Raw genomic sequence first — 15,926 nt, 5'->3', positions numbered from 1 at the left:
AGACAGTGCTGTAACACTAGTAATAAAGCTAACCAAAAAATCCCAGGAAAGAGACGATGACCCTATAAAAAAAATCCAGCTGAAAATTTTATGGCATTTGCTATTAATTTTGCTCTATTTTATTTTGTGTGAGTCCTCCTCATTCTTAGATTCTGCTTTATTTCTAATTTTGGTAAATTTAGACCTTTGGATAAAAGTCTTATTTTTGCCATGTTTATGGCAAAACATTTCTATTTTATCAGTTTCCCAGTTGCTTACAGCAGTCACTTTAAAATGGCTACATTTAGCTAGTTTTGCTTGAAATTTTTCTTTTTTTCTCCCCCCGCAAGAACAAGGCCAGTTTCCACAGAAACTCAGAGCCACTTTAACAGGAAAAAGCACTCAGTGAAGTTTCCATGTTTGGCTTCAAATCTGTCAGATTAAGTGGAGAAAAAAAAGTTGTGAGTTTTTAAGTTCACTGGCTTTGTAGTTGGTGTTCTCGCTTTGCCCAGTTTTGGTAAATACACTGGAAGATAATTTTCTCCCCAATCTTTCCTGCATCTGCCCTTTCTTTAGCCAGCTGGTTGCATCTCATTGCTCTGTGCCTAGCCAGCCAACTGGCTCCCTCTTCTTTTTCTGAATAATCCTTTTCCCTTTTTTTATTCATTATAATGACATGAAAAACTATTTCAGTTGCAGGAAAAATCAAGATTTTGGTATTGATGGAGCTGAATCTTTCTTTGCCAATGACTCAGGTGTTATCTCTGAAGTCATTCAAGAAAGGAATTGGGAGACGAGAGCCAACCTATGGTCAGACTTGACTCTGTGCCCTGACTTCGAATGAGACACGGCGTTGTAGCTGCATTTGCAGCACGGTTGGCATGGTGAGCACAGATACAACGTACAGCGTACTTCTGTAGAAAGGTGCAGTGAAGAGGGCTTTCTGGCAGGCATAAGGCCAGCTCTGCACTGAGGCAGAGCCAGTTCAATTCTTTGTTGCTTTGCCCACCTCGTGTACAGAGAAAAGTCTTTGGCTAAGCGTGGGCCCGATCTACATTTAAGCATTTGGAAGGCGGACCTGCCTAATTGCAGGTTTGTACACATTGCTTGGTAATAGCCTTGGCTCTAGGCCAGCCCAAAACAGGGAGATGACAAAGCTGTCTTTGATGTATAGGCTCCCATTCCGTGGTAACTCTTGGAGAGCTGATCCTGTAGGCTGAGCCCCATCTTTGCGGCCCTCTGGCAAGCTGTTTTTGTTCTTGCCATGGATGCAGCAGCCCACCTGCTCTCTGCCACCATCACAAACCCTGTGCTGGAATATTAGTCTGTGTTGGTGCCTTGGCTCTGTTGTTTCAGGCTGCAATGGATAATTTTTAATCCTTCTATTCAGACTGTTTCAAGGAACAGGAGGAGAAACATATGGCATATGCTCACCTCGGCTCCCAGGAGGTGTGGGGGAGCTGTGTCCCGGCAGCTGCTGGGGGTAATCCTTGTCCTTCTGCCCATGTCCACATCTGAAAGGTGTGTTTGGAGGGCCTCGATATTACCACACAAGCGGGTGGGCTCTATTGACTGGGCAGAGGTGAGAAGGCAAAGTCCTTTCCTCCCCATTGAGGCCCAACCAAGTCACAGGCAATTGTGTGTGCAGTGCTGAGAGAAGAGGGAAGGACACTCTCTCCTTCCTGGCTCTCCTGAGGGCAGACTGGTTCCTCAGCAGCTTTGGGGGTGCCTAAAAGGCACGATTTGTCCCACAACTGCCAACCTGGGGCAGAGGCCATCAGGATGTGGAGATCTTAGTGGACTGGACTTTGAGATGCTTGGTGCAATGGAGAGAGACCAGTCACAGCTGAGGGCTGGACGGAGGGGCTCGCGTTTTACCAGACGGGATTGATGGTTAAGATCAGGGCTGGAAGCAACTGTGATTGTGAGCAGGCTGTGACGGAACATGGAACTTCTCTATAAGATAACTCAAAGCATGTGAGTTACCAACAATGATAATGGCTGGGGAGCAGGGGACAGGCTGCAGCTCACAACCTTTGGTACCCTGCCTCCTACAATTCATGGAGTCTTTCCTTTTCATCAAGTCTCCAGCACATCATGCTCTGATGGTCTGTCATTGCTCAGTGTCCTGGGCCTCATCATGACCCTACAGCAGTCAACAGGAATTGTGTCAGTGGCTCCAGTGGAACCAGCATCTCCTCTTCTCCCTTCATTTGTTCCCTCCTGCCTCCCCTCCTTTCTGCCCTGATCTCATTCTCTCACTGCATTGCCTGCTCTGGGCACCATCTGGTGAGTTTTGGTCTGTCTCATCTCACCAACTGTCGTTTGTCCTGGCTGTGGTGTAAATGCACTCACATTTTGCATCAAAGGACCCCTAAACCATTCACTTTGTAGACCAGCCGGCCTGTCGGAGAGGAGCCAAGCAGTTGGCACTCAATAAGCAACGAGCATTAATAAAAGCAGTACAGTGAGGTTAGTGCCTCATTAAAGTAATGCTAACGAACCGGCTGTCTTCCAGAAGTATGAAATTTTAACTAACAGTTCCTCCTTCTAATTTTATGTATAATTAAATCTTCCTAGGGAGGCAATATTGAGTTCTCCAGGCTGCTCCATTATAAGCGAAGCCAAATTCAGAGGAGTTACTCTGGAAATGAAGCAGGGCTCTTGGGAACAGACTCTGGCCCCACACTGCAGTCTCATTATACGTGGTACAAAAAGTCTGTAGAGCCATGTTTTGTTGTGAAGGCAGTGCTCGTGAGCTCGCTTCGCCGTGAGCACCAGCCCGACGCTGCTCTGAGGCCAGAGGGGTGCAGTTTTGTCTGCAGCCCTCCGTCTCCTTCGGTGCTGGACCAGGGCTGTCTCTGCCCTGGATCTGTGGCAGGTATGATGAGCGTTGATTGACTCTAGGTCTAGGACCCAAGTGTGCAGCTCTGGACCCACACTCCAAGCATTCCCAGCCAGCCGCCGCTCCACGAGGCTTTTGCCACAACCAGCAGACTCTGATTAGCCAAGAGCAGCCAGGAGGGACCGCTAATTCAGACCCAGGCTGGCATGAATCTAGCCCTAAGTTCATGAGGTGCATGAATCGGCCTGCTGAGTGGGGTATGGCTGGGAGTCTGGGCCAAAAACTGTTGTTAGCTTGCAGAGATACACTGAAATAAAAGTATGCACAGCTCGTGCCTCGCTGCTTAGGCTCTTTGCCAGGCATATCTGGAGGAAGGATTCCCGTGTCTGGTGTGCAGGAGCAGAAGTGTCCAGCGGTCCATGGGTGCTCACTGCCCTCAGTAGCCTGTGGGTCAGGCTCCACAAGCAGTACCCAAGCTTTGCCAGATATGTATCACGAGTTTTGGGGGCTAGGTAATAACGTGATTTAGCCGAGTGTCTAAAACGGGAAGCACAGGGATTTGTGTTGGAGGGGTTTTGCTCTGGGCCCTTCTACAGCCTCCTCAAGGAGCCCTTGGAGGTGGCTCCAGGCGGAGCTTCTGGCTCTGCCTGCAGCCTCTGGGCTCAGCCAGCTCGTGCCTGGGTCCAGCAGCCACCGAAGTGCCGCGGAGCCCCACGGCTCCATTGTAAAGCAAATTAATTCTCCCCTGCACCAAGGGAATAACCATGCTCTCAGGAAGGCTTGGCAGCAGCAGCGAGGAAAGCAGCTGCTCCAAGATACACAGCCTTTTTTTCCTTTGCTTGGTTTTAGCAGCAAAATGTTCGCATGTGATGGACATGTGAGCAAAAGCTCTGCCGGACGCAGAGCCACCGGGGCGCCTTGCTGGACTTAGGGCTGAAGCTGCTGTCATCTCCCGCTCGTGTGTAAGCGTGTGTGCGTGTCTTCTCTGTGCTGTTCCTCCTCCTCTCACCCCACATGGGGTTTTATTCACATGCTCTCTTGGAAACTCACTCAGAGGTTTCATTGTTAAAGGGCAGTGTTTGATGGATGAGTCCCTCTCTTTCTGGGCCAGCTCCTTCACTAAGCCTCCTTGCCTGATGAGAAGGGCGTAGAGTAAACTCAGTGTTTTCAAATGATAAACGCTACTTCCTTGAATGGAAACGACAAATAAATATGGTTCCTGCTCTGTCTGGGAGCTCGTTTCGACGGTCGGCCCCGGGGAGTTGGTGTTGTCAGGACGCACAAAGTGTTGCGCTGCTGTCTGATTTTCGACTTGTTGCAGCGGCTGAATTAGAGCACGGAGCAGCTGCGGGCTTATGCTAAGGATGTTCCCCTGCTGTTTCCTAAGGCTTACGGGTTGGGGGAACTGCACTCAAGCAATCACTGGGCTTTTGTGTGTGTGCGCGTCTGGGGACGGCAGCGTCTGAGGTCACTGGGAGACCACAGTTGGCGGGGGGTTACTTCTGACTGCAAAATTTCCTCTTCATCATTCAGGCATTGTGGTGTACATTTTTGTTCTCGCAAAGGCCCCAGCTTTGCAAGCAAGCACTATCCTCGCTGCAGCTAAGCTAATAGGGCGGCTAGGGGCAAAGGTAGGGCAAAAGTAAAACTAAAGCATGTAAGTAAATGTTTGCAGGATTGGGACCTTATTCAGGCATAAATCAGGTAGCTCCAGCCAACAATAGAGTCACCTAAGTGTAAAATCCATGTAAGCCAGTAAGATCAGCTCCGAACCAGCTATGAATTTGCTTTTTGTTTCCATGCCAAGAATATATCACTTCTAACTGCTACAATCAGGCCTGGTCCTTTTTATTTTTTTTAAGTGCTTTTGGGCACATTTACTTCCTGTCACCAGCAGATACACACAGAGCCTGAACCTCCCCTTACGGGGCATGTCCCAGCCTGCTTTAGCCCACAATAAGTTGTTGCTGTCAGGATCTTTTTTTCCTTCCCTTGCCTTTGCTGTTGCTGCATTCAGTAAACAAAGGGACACTAGCGTGAATCTAGAACTATTCTTTGTATTTGCCTGGGAACAGAGTTAACAATTTGTTGGTCTTTTGTTGTGATTTTTTTGCTTTTTAAGCTGGTGACCGTTTAAATGATTGCTACTACCTGTGGCATTGCAGCAGGTGTTTCCAGACGGCTCTGGGCAATTGTGAAGGCTGGAATGAAGAGTACAGTGAGCTGCACGTGGGAGATACCACATCAAACCAGAGGTCCAGAAGAGTGTGGTCCCCACGGTCCCTCCTAGAGAATCTGGGACTAGGCTGCAAGGTTTTTGTGATCGTTGTATTTGCCTCAGTTTCCCCATTTCTCAGTGCACTGTTTCGAGATGGTACCCCAAGATGAGGAGTCTGGGGATGCTGGCACCTTGTTGCTGAGTATGGATGAGACCAGACTGGGCTGGGCAAAATACCTGGGAGAAGAAAGCTCGAGACAGACAGTAGAAGCAAGAGGAAGCTGGGGAGTACTACAGGCTCTTTTAGCTTGAGGGAAAACTTTTATTGGCCTCCGCATCCCTGGGGCCTGAGCAACAGTGGAGCAGCCAGCAATGGCAGCAGCTCTTCCTGGCAGACAAGGGGACAAGTGTCCCAGCTCCTTTTCCCATCTCTGCCTGTCCCTCGAGCTACAGCCCCAAAGAAAGTGTGCTCAGAAAGTTAGTGCCTCCCCCTGCCCCGTTACAGCTGCACAGCATCCGGGCTGGTTCAAAAAAGCAAAATCCAGAAGCATCCTGGAGTCGTCCTGGTGGCTGCTGTGGCTAAATATGGTTGCAGTGAGGTAATGGAAACCGGAGGGTGGAAAAAGGCTCGATTCCAGCCCTTGCCAGACCCTGCAGGGAGAGAGCTGCAGTGGGGATGCCATGTGGATCCCTGCTGGGGAAGCTGTGTGAATCCTTGTTTTTTCCAGTGTTTTGTCTCTCAGAGTGACTCAAATGCTTGACGTGAGGCTGTCAGTAGATGCTGAGGTCCCAACAGGCCTGGTTACACTGCAAAATACACCCGTGAAGCACGTGAAGGTTTCCTGCACCCCAGCCCCACCAGGACAGAGCAGTAACAGTGACAGCAACTATAAGAAACAGGAATTGTTCCAGTGTAGTGCTTTCCGAGGGCAGTGACAGTCAGGCTCCTAAATCACTTTTTGAAAGTGGCCCAGAGGGTCCCTATTTATATGCTGTAGAAAATGATGCCTGTGACCTGCTTTGCCCTGGTCGAACACCTCATATAGTGATTCTTTATAAGCTTTGCCTTCTCAGTCTTGCATCTTGAAATAGAAGCAAGGTCCACCAGGTAAGTACAATTGCTGTTCCCACCTTTTGTGTTTTCCCCATGGTATAAAAACTAATCTCGGCTTGGTATCTTGGGTATGTCCAAAATGGGAGTCTGTCTACAACGCTATAGAAGGCACGTCTGGCTGCTGAGAAGAATAAATCACTCTAAGCTGGGGTTGTTTAGAAACCATTACTTCAACAGACCACAAAAATGAAGAAGTGCTGAGGGGAAGCCGCGTGTGACTCAAACAGCACACGGTGGAGCGCTCGCTGGCACCTTCTGCAGCCGGCAACGTCTCGCTTTGCCGCTGCGAGTGCAGCTGAACCCGGTGCCTGAACCAAGAAGACCACACTGCAGATCCGCGGCGCTGGGGTTGTCTCGCCGCCTCCGCGGACGGCGAACCCGGGCTGGGAGGCCCCTGAGGGCAAGACTCCTCTGGCTGGCCTTGCTGCATTGCAGAGCAGCTCCACGGTGGTGTCTGTAGCCCAGCAGCTTCCTTCTCTCCTCTGTTTCAAGGAACCTTTTGAAACCTCAAAAGAATTTCAACTTGTCATGTTCCAGGGTAGAAACGGCCCGAGAACAGTGGTTCGGCGTTGCTGCAGAACCTCTTTAAGTTTTTCAACACGTAGTTTTGTTTTGTGGTAGGGCAAAGCCAAAGCCCTCTGCGTGGGCGTGCAGACAGTGCCACGGCGTCGCCTTGCCGCTCCAGAGCAGAGCTTTCATCTCGCCTGTGCCCCGTGGTCTGCGCACGGACGGGGGCTGTGGGAGGCACTGGTCCCAGTCAGAGCGATTTGTCATCCCTCGTCATCGTGGAGCAGGGAACCTGCTCCCCTTCGACCCCCCGCCATAGCTACCATGGTGTAAAACAAAATCCCCCGCAGGGAAACATCCTCGTGCGCCATATGGCAACACGAAGGCTTTGATTGAATTGAACGAAGCCCAAAGCAGCCCGACAGGTTGTACCACGAGACGCAGCCAGCCGGGCTGGGGATCACCTGTGCCCTGCCATCCCTGTTGTTAATGGAGTGTGCTGGTGTCTCTTGGACGCTGGAGATGCTAATGAGATCATGTAGTTCCTAAGCTGTGGTTCATCGTTGTATGGTAAAGTGATACAAGTGAAGGGAATAGTGGGAGAATAAATCTCTCCCAAGCTGCCACTTGAAGCACCTGGCAAACAGAAAGTGGGTCCAGATGAACTTGGGGATACAGGTTGTTTGTTTCCCTAAACCGCTATAAATCCAGGCCAAAAAAAGCCATGATTCAGACCCCTTCTCAGGACTGAGACACACAGTCAGCCCTGCCGTGCAGCTGTGATTTGCAAGGAAGGCAGAAGAGTGCTAACCTGAGCTCTCTGCTGCTTTCTCAGGTGAGGAGAAACAAATCCTGTGGCACATCTGAAAGAAAAGTCCATATAAGTCCAGGCTGGCAGGGTCCACCAAAACAAGTCCTGAAATCCACAGAGGCAAAAAAATTGCAGAGGAGAATTGCTCCTGGATGTTACCTCGCACCTTGCTGTGATACTTCGCGATGCTCAGAGTTTGCTGTGGACGAATAAGCAGTCCAGGCCAGCTGAATCTCAGACCTCATTGCTGTCCATTCTCCGGGGCAGAGACCATCTTTCTATGCCATTGGCCAGACTCAGCCCTCAGGCTTGTGCGTGGCAGGACTAGAACCGCTTCGAGGAGTATTTCTGCCCCACGGAGACAGTGCCAGGCCAGGAGGAGGGCTGTGTGCCATCCAGCCTGGGCCGGGAGCCAGCCACTGGGGTGAAGTGTGATTCATTGATTTCAAGGCATTGGCAAAGAAAGAGCAAGAACCTGATGCAGAAGATGGATGTTTAATGTTGCAAAGGTTTTCTTGAAATTTGGTATTTTTATATAATGAGAATTATATGCCAAACCTTCAGAGTTTGCTGTGAAAGAAAATAGGGGTTAGAGGGAGGATTGTTTCTGGCAGATTACAGATTCATTTTTTAATTCTGTAGCCATAACCTTATATAATACAAAAAAATTTACTTATTTCAAAGTGAATGATCGAAACATTTTTTTCTGGCACTGTCTAGAAAGGATGTTTCAGTATTGCTGGGACTTCCCTTCTCTCCCACCTCTAATACAGTATGCTGATGTAATTGATGCGGCGCTGGGACTTTGATATCATGGAGTTGCATCCAGTTTCTACAGCTAGCTCTGAAAATGCTCCTGCAGCCTTGCACAGCTACAGAAAGGTATGTAAGCTTACTCCCCCACTTTCTCTCTCTTGAAAGGAGGAATGGAAATTGAAAAAATTCCTCCAATTACTCCTCAGAGGCATTGAGGCAATACGGCTCTATGCAAGATGGCTCCAGCACTAGACTCTCACAGTAGCTGTATCTACTTGCTGGGCTAAAATTGTGACCTTGGCTATTGCAGCAGATGCTCTCTGGAAGCTGCCTGCAGATTAAATCTATTTAAGTAACAATAGAAGAACTGTTGGAATAATTTATACATCAAAACTATCAAAAGTGTTCATCTGTCTCAGGGGAAAAAAATCCTGTGACCCTTTGAGAGGCTTCCTTGGTGAGCATCACTGTACAGAGACCAGAAGCCCAGCACCAAACAGCCACTCTTGCTAATAACAGGCAAGTTACTGCCTGCACTGGTCCTTACTGCTAACAGGCTTTACCTTAGAAAAAACATTCACAGAACAACTTGATTTGTAAAAGTAAAGCAAAAGAAAATGTAGCTGGAATTATCTGTTGCTCACCAAGCAGTTTTTTTACTCCTGAAATGGTTCAGTGACATTTTAGAAAGTCTTGACGGAAAAAAGTGCTGAAAATTTGTAAAACACCACGTCCCCAAAGCCTCCCCAAAGCCACCGCTTGCAGCTTGCCATCCCGCTCGCAGCTTGCCTGTGGGTCTGGCAGCAGCGGGCTGGGAGCGGGCAGAGGGAGGGCCGGGAAGGCTCCTGGAGCCCCGGCCCGGCGTTGCTGCCGGAGTCAGCTAAGGATGCCCGCTGTGCCCTGCTCAACGCGAGGAGGAAGGCTCATTCGTTATGCAAATGTCTGCTCGAGCCTGGCGTAGCCAGTGGAAAGCTCTTGAATTATTTTAAGCAGAGGACAAAAGTTCTTTCCCTCCCCCTATCATCTTGGATCCTTGTAAAAACAAAACAAAACAGAAACCTCTGTGTGAACCATCTGACAATGATCAGCACTCTGCTTTCCTGGCAAGAGCACTACCGCCAGGCATACACGAGCACATGAAAACAGAACAATTAAAAAAAAAATGTATTGGGAGCAGCCTGCATTTATTTTGTCTTGATGACAGCACAAACTAATCATCCTCTGGCCTTATCTTCTCGAGCGCGCTGGGGACAGGCACGCTCCAGCCTGCAGTTAAAGGGCTATCCCTGGGCGAGCAGCGATGCAGACCCCTTCTCCTTGCTGCCCGGTCCAGCTTTGGCTGCCTGCTCAAAGCGAGACTCTCCCAGCAGGCAGAGGAGGAGGATGGCTATTTCGGATGCACAAAGAGTGCTGCAGGCTGAAAGTTCAAGCGTGCAGACGGGCTCGTGCGGGAAGCCCACCCGTGTGCGACGGCAAGCCCTCGGCGCCTGCCGCGGCAGCCGGCCGCTCCCAGGCACGTTCTCGCGCACGGGGCGCCCGTCTGCCTGCTTTGCATGAGCAGATGTGCGTTTCACAGGTGCTGTGAAACTACTGCGCATATTTACATAGTGTCAAGGGGAACCGGGGGCACGAAGCTGAGCCTTTCCCGGTGGGAAGGGATGTGCAGGCAGCGGCTCTGCTTCGTGTTGTTCTTTTACAGCTCATGAGGAAAGCCCTGGAAAGCAGCTCCGCTCATCAGAGCAGCAAGGAGCTCTTGGCATGGCCTCAGGGGCTTTTGGGACGCACAAGCAGAGGCCAAAGCCAGGGGGATGGGGCAATGTGGGAGGCTGTCATACAGGTACCTCCACCCCCAGAAGGCCAGTCCCAATGCCCAGGCGGTGCTCGACTCGCTCAGCCTTTCAGCGGCTCATCCCAGCTCTTCTTGCCAGCGTTGGTTACTGATCAGCCCGGAGGCCTCTGCCCTGCAGACGTGCCCATGAGTTATTGCACGCAGAGCAGCCAGACCATTGTGCCGGGTGCTCCGGGCCCAGCGCCCGCGCGCGGGACGTGCCGGTGGCTGCATACCACAGCCCGCTCCACCTGGGCTCTCTGCCTCCCTCTGCCCATCCTCTCCCAGCTGGGAACTGCAGCAGAAGAGGTTGCCTTTCTCCAGAAACCTTTTTTTGCTCCTTTTCTGGGGCTAAGGTAACATTTTTCCTTCTGAGCCAAATTTTCCTGCAGCCACGGTAGCCTAGTGCAAAAGCCCAGCTCGGCACCTGAACTCTGGTTCAGCAGAGCTTCAGAGTCCTGCTTAAACTGAGGACTAATCAGCTTTCAAAATACATCTGAAGTGGGAAAAAAGGCTTCGATGAAGCCATTGCCCTGCACTGGCCTCCCTGGCCGGGTACCTGCACCTTTTCTCGGGGACATCAGCACAGCAGAAGGTTTGGGGGCATCTGAGGCTTCATAACCCCTTTTAGGGGCCATTTGACTAGTCATTTCTGTTGCTTAGGGAAACAAAAATCTCTCTCGCTGTGAGGTGCAAGGGCCCTCTTTTCCCTCCCCAGCCCAGGCGCGGTGCTGGCGGCTGAGGGGTTTTGTGCTTCCCGGTGGAGCCGCTCGCCCCTCGTCGGAGAGCAGTTCGGTCCTGCAGCCGCACGGCCAAATGTGGAGGTAGCAAAACAGCCTTTTTTAGTGTCTTTGGCTCCCTGCCGTGCTGGATTTATGCTGTCAGGCACTGGCATCTCCCTGACATGACTCTCTGGCTAAAAGGGGGAAGCCTCACTTTTTCCATACGGCGCATGTCACCGGCGGTCGCTTCCGGAGGTTCCTGCGCCCGGCTTTCTCACAGCCCCACTGCCCCTCTGCTTGTCCCGGCCGGCCTCGGCGGCCCGGCGTGATGCACTGGGGCAGTAGCTGCACCGCACTATCCACAACCTGCTCGCCGAGGTATCACTGAATGAGATGTGCAAGGCCAGGGAGGCAGGGAAAGCCCTCAAAAAAACCCAGCCACCCCCCCCAAAGCCCCAGCCAGCCTTGAAGAGTTATGCTTGAGTGAATGTGGGCTCTGCTGGCCCCGCGGTCCTGTGCCGGCACGCGGCCCGGCAGTCTGCACGACCGCACGCGGAGCCCTGGCCTCCCACACCTCGGCTGAGCAAAAGCTGGACCTGCGAGGCCGCAGCGGGCTAGTGCTGCTGGCTTTGCAGCGCTGCTGCTTTGGCTGGATCCTGTTCTGCGTTGCATACCAAGAACCAGATGCACTTGGCCCTTAAACGGAGCATCCGCCATCACGTGTGGAGTTGAGAGCAGCGAAGGAATGATACCTCGATGCTGACTAATCCCCAGTCCCACATGGTCACCCTGGCTCGCTGTGGCAGCCCCGTCATCCTGTGCAAGCTTGCCGGGTGTGGAAGAGGAACTACTGCATGCATTTGCTTTTGGAGAGCTGAACAAAATCCCACACCGTCATCTGCTCCACAGGAGAAGAACGGAAAGGCTCGTTCCAGGGCCATGAGATAATTGGAGTGAGCTCAGATGCTTTTATTAGTCATATCATGAATAAAAGAATTAGTATCATGAATAAAAGAATTAGTGTCATGAATAAAAGAATAAGCATGATTTGCCACAAGAGAGCAGTGTGACTGGGGTTGTGATGCTGCACAATGTGCACCAGAAATCCCCACCCTCGTAACCATCCTCATCCCCCAGCCTGCCATGACAGACCTGCTTATCTGGCAATGAGAGAAGCGCCTTGGCGTTTGGTGTCTGTCCACCCGACAAAAACGGCCCGTGCTGGCCTGAGGGTATAAGAGAGAATCTCACTTAGCTACAGGAGTGGCCTAAAGAGATGTCAGGCTGCATTTTGAAGAGGTTTTGCAGCATCTGGCAGCTCCCAGGGACTGTTGTAGCAGGAAGCCTGGGTCTGGGGACTTCCACCACCAGTGGAGGAGAGTCAGAGCGTCTGGGGTGAGGTTGCTGCTCAGACATGCTCTCTTCTCAGAGGGGAACGCTCAGCCACTTGCACTTAAATCCTGTCTACGTGCCAAAGCTCACCAGCCTGAGCTACCTCGAAGGTCTACTGATATTCATGGGGGCTGAAGGCCTGGAATTTGCCTCCATCCGTCTCCTCCTGGCCCTACGTGTGATCAGCTTCTGCAGCAGGATAAATGGAGACAAGGCACCGCCGGCGCCCTCCTGCCTGCCCAAGCCCACGTGAGCTTGGGCACACACAGTCCTCCAGAAGACTGTAAAAAGATATGTGTGTATTCAGGGACAGTTATGCCAGCCCGCAGCTATTTGTGTCTTTACGGAAACAGTTTGGGTTATTTTGTTTTGGGATCCATAGAGCTATGAATGCCTGCCCCGAGCCTGGTGGGGGTGGCGAGCTCTGGGGCAGCCCCTGAAAGCGGCTCTGCTGAGCCCATTTCTGCTCCGTCCCCGCAGCGGGGTGCCTTCCAGTCTCACGCTCAGTTACCATTTCTTCCAGTTCCCAGATCAGCTACTGGTGCTGCTCGGCCCCTCCTCCCGCTCTGTCCCACGCTGTCTCGTACCCTCGGCCGGGTCCTGGGAGCGGTGGAGAGTAAAGGCAACACCGCAAGTAAGCGCGTGCTCACAGCGGGCGCTGTGGCTGGGCAGGGACACAGCGAGGGGGTACCTGAGGGCTGCTAAACTCTGGGGAATCTCCAGTGATTCCTAAAAGCTTTCGATTAGCATCTGCTGAGGCTGGATACTGGTGAACGGCCGACCTCAAACCAACCCCTAGCGTGCAAAAAATGCCTGGTGGCTCCCTCCACACATTTGTCCCAAGCCAGAGCCATTTTCTGACACAGGCTGTGTTAAAAGCAATAGAAAATGTGATGTTCGGGCAGCCCTGGTGCCAAGTAGAGCTTGTGCTGTCCTCCTCCTCCCCCTTTCAGCAGAAGTCGGTGGCAAACTCCAGCTACACCTCAGCTTATTTACAGCCCAATCTGGGGCCGGTTTTTTTAGGAGTAGTCTGAGCAGCTGAGAAGTACAGCCATCCCGAGGCAGCGCTTCGCACTGGAGCAGAGACACGACGGCTGGAAACTTCGTGGCCTCTGAAACCCTCAACATTGAAGTGCTAAAGATCAGCAAGGAGTCGTCTACTGGCTGCTAAAAAGAGATGAAAGCTTCAGGGTGAGACTAGGGCACTGATTTAGCATTAGGTCTTCAGGGACCTAATTCACTCAGGCTTTTTTTTTTTTTTTAATAGTGCAGTTCCTCAGCTGTGCAGTTGCTGTTGCTGCAGGGTATCACAGGCCCAAAGCGTCCCGAGGACATTAGCTCCTCTGAACTGTGACCCTGGCAGCTATAGTAACCACGTGTGATACCTGGCTGCTTGGGGGTCAGGCTGCCTGGCTGGGACTTCGGTGCCCCACCACGGTCCAAGTTTGCTGCTCCCGGGCAGCCCCGCGCTGGCACGCGGGCAGCAGCGCCGTCCCCAAGGGGCACCGGGCAGGAGGTGGTCGCTGGCACCTCGGTCTCTGCTGAAGGGCCCCGGGTTGCAGGATAGAAACGCTGTCAGGCCGGGAGTATTTGCATGTCAAGCACATATGAAAACAGACTCGGTGAGAGATGGTGCCAAGGGAACCTTTCAGCCTGTCACTTTGCAGAGTAGGCTCTGGCCCCAGGTCACCATGCTCTGGCCATGGCTCTTGCACCCCATGGATCCTGGTTGCTCCATTTCTAGCCACCCCCGAGGATGGGCTGACACCAGGGATTTACCCTGTGCCCTGGGAACCACCCCCCCCACACACCCTGGATTTTCCCTCTCATTTCTGCGTATTGGCATGTTTCTGGAGCCAGCGAACGCAGTTGCGCTCCAGCTGCTTGGCCCCTGGGGCACTGCCCACCTCCAGCTGCAGCCCTCCGCTCTGCCCTGCCTCAGCTCCACGGGTTTAAGCAGTTTACACTGTGACCATATGGGGCTGAGCATCACTGAACTACATCCTGGGGCATGTATTTATAAGCTCTGCTTTGTTCCTAGGTGGAGGAAAGGCAAGGATGCTAATAACCCATAACATGCGTCTGAGGCTGTGCACTCTGCCCGCTGGCAAGTCTGCACGAGGGTGCATGGGGATGACCCTGCAGGCCTTTACAGTGGCAGGAGTCACCCGTCCGCTGCAGTCTGCATTTGCAGCTAGCAGCTTTGTTCCTTGCAAGCCATCAAAGCTGGGATGCCAGTGAGATACCTGCAGAGCAGGCAGTGAGGACAGGAGGATTCCCTGAATGCTGCCTGAACCTGTACAACAAATCTGCGAGGTAAATGCATGGCAGAGCAGACGGGATGAATTTCAGTGGCGCTGCCTGGCACGTGATGTTCGTAGGACTTCCAGAGTAATTCAGATGTGCCACTGTTGTCAGCAGCAGCCGCTCCTCTCCAGGCTGGTGTGCTACAAGCTGGGTGTAACTCTGCTGCAGCGGATGGAGTTTGCCTGGCTTTGCATTGCAGTAGCATGTGGACCACGTTTTCCTACATATGTAATGCTTGATTTCCCACGTACAATGTCTATGCAGCAAATTCTTCAGAGAAATTCTTATCTCCTTAAAAAAAAATTGCTCTCGTGGGCATTTTTTAAATTGTTAGAAAATTTGTGTGGGCGTTGCAATGTTTGTTTTCTTTAGAGACTATTTTTATCTTGTTTTCCATGAAAGAAGTTGATCAAAGTACGAATTGACACTGCACCTTTAAATATGGCCTGCTAATAGCCCCACAAGAATAACGGCAAATTCGCAAGGGTTTGAGCGTGAGCCTAAAACTTGCTGGGAAAAGCTGAAGCCTTTTATTGCACTTGCTTGCCAGCGCTGCTGATGGTGAGGAGCCTAAGGACCAACACCACGGTGCCGTACCATGCCCGGCTGGCACTGGAGAGGTTAAAGAGTATGTCCCCAGCGCTGCAAGGACTGGAGCTGGCCTTTCGCACAGAGGATGCTGGCGACTTTTTTTTGCACATTCTTCTCAATGGCATCCAGCCGATTTTTTTTTGCACATTTTTCTCAACGGTGTCCAGCCGACGCAACCAGGCAAAGCAGACAGCAGCCCAGCTCGCAGAACCCTGAGGGAGGTGCTGATACGAGGGACAGGGAGAAGAGCTGAAGGCATGGAGGGGGAGACATTTAACTTTTATGTAAGGTTGCTTTTACTGTTGGAGAAAAGCTCTCCGGAGAGCAGTGCCCTCCCCCAGCTCCTCACTGTTGGCTGGTGTATCGCTGGGACTCGCCGCTTTTGTTTCCGAGCCGTGGATTTGGCCAAGCGATGCTCGGCCCGAGCCAGGAGAGCCAGGGCAGAGCGGCTGCAGCGGTCCCCCGCGCGCACGGGCTTGGTGATGCTGGGGCGCCCAGGAAGAAAGCGGGTGCTCGGCAGCTGGGGCCGTGCGGGGCAGGCCGGGGCTCTGGCCAGACCTGAAGCTGGAGGTGGTTTTGCTCTGCGGAGATGGTGGGCCCGTTTTGAGCATGGTGCAGTGCCACTTGGAGAATGTAATGTACTGTGACAGAGCCAGCCCTGCTCGCTGAATAATACATGGGCTGCCTGAGTTTTTGCGAATCCAGCCTTGCCGCTAGGATGCTCATGCCCAGAGCTGCGGGAGGAGGAGCGGAGGAGGCAGGATGTGGAGAGTGCAGTGGCACAGACCCTAGCGAATGTCACTCAGCTGGAGAGCTATTTTAAGATTTATCTTGCCGCACTCTGACAAAAATGTGC

The sequence above is a fragment of the Dromaius novaehollandiae genome, chromosome 16 (assembly GCF_036370855.1).
Source record: "Dromaius novaehollandiae isolate bDroNov1 chromosome 16, bDroNov1.hap1, whole genome shotgun sequence".
In the NCBI taxonomy this organism is placed as follows: domain Eukaryota; kingdom Metazoa; phylum Chordata; class Aves; order Casuariiformes; family Dromaiidae; genus Dromaius; species Dromaius novaehollandiae.
The sequence above is the reverse complement of the archived record's forward strand: the minus strand, read 5'-3'. Positions refer to the sequence as shown.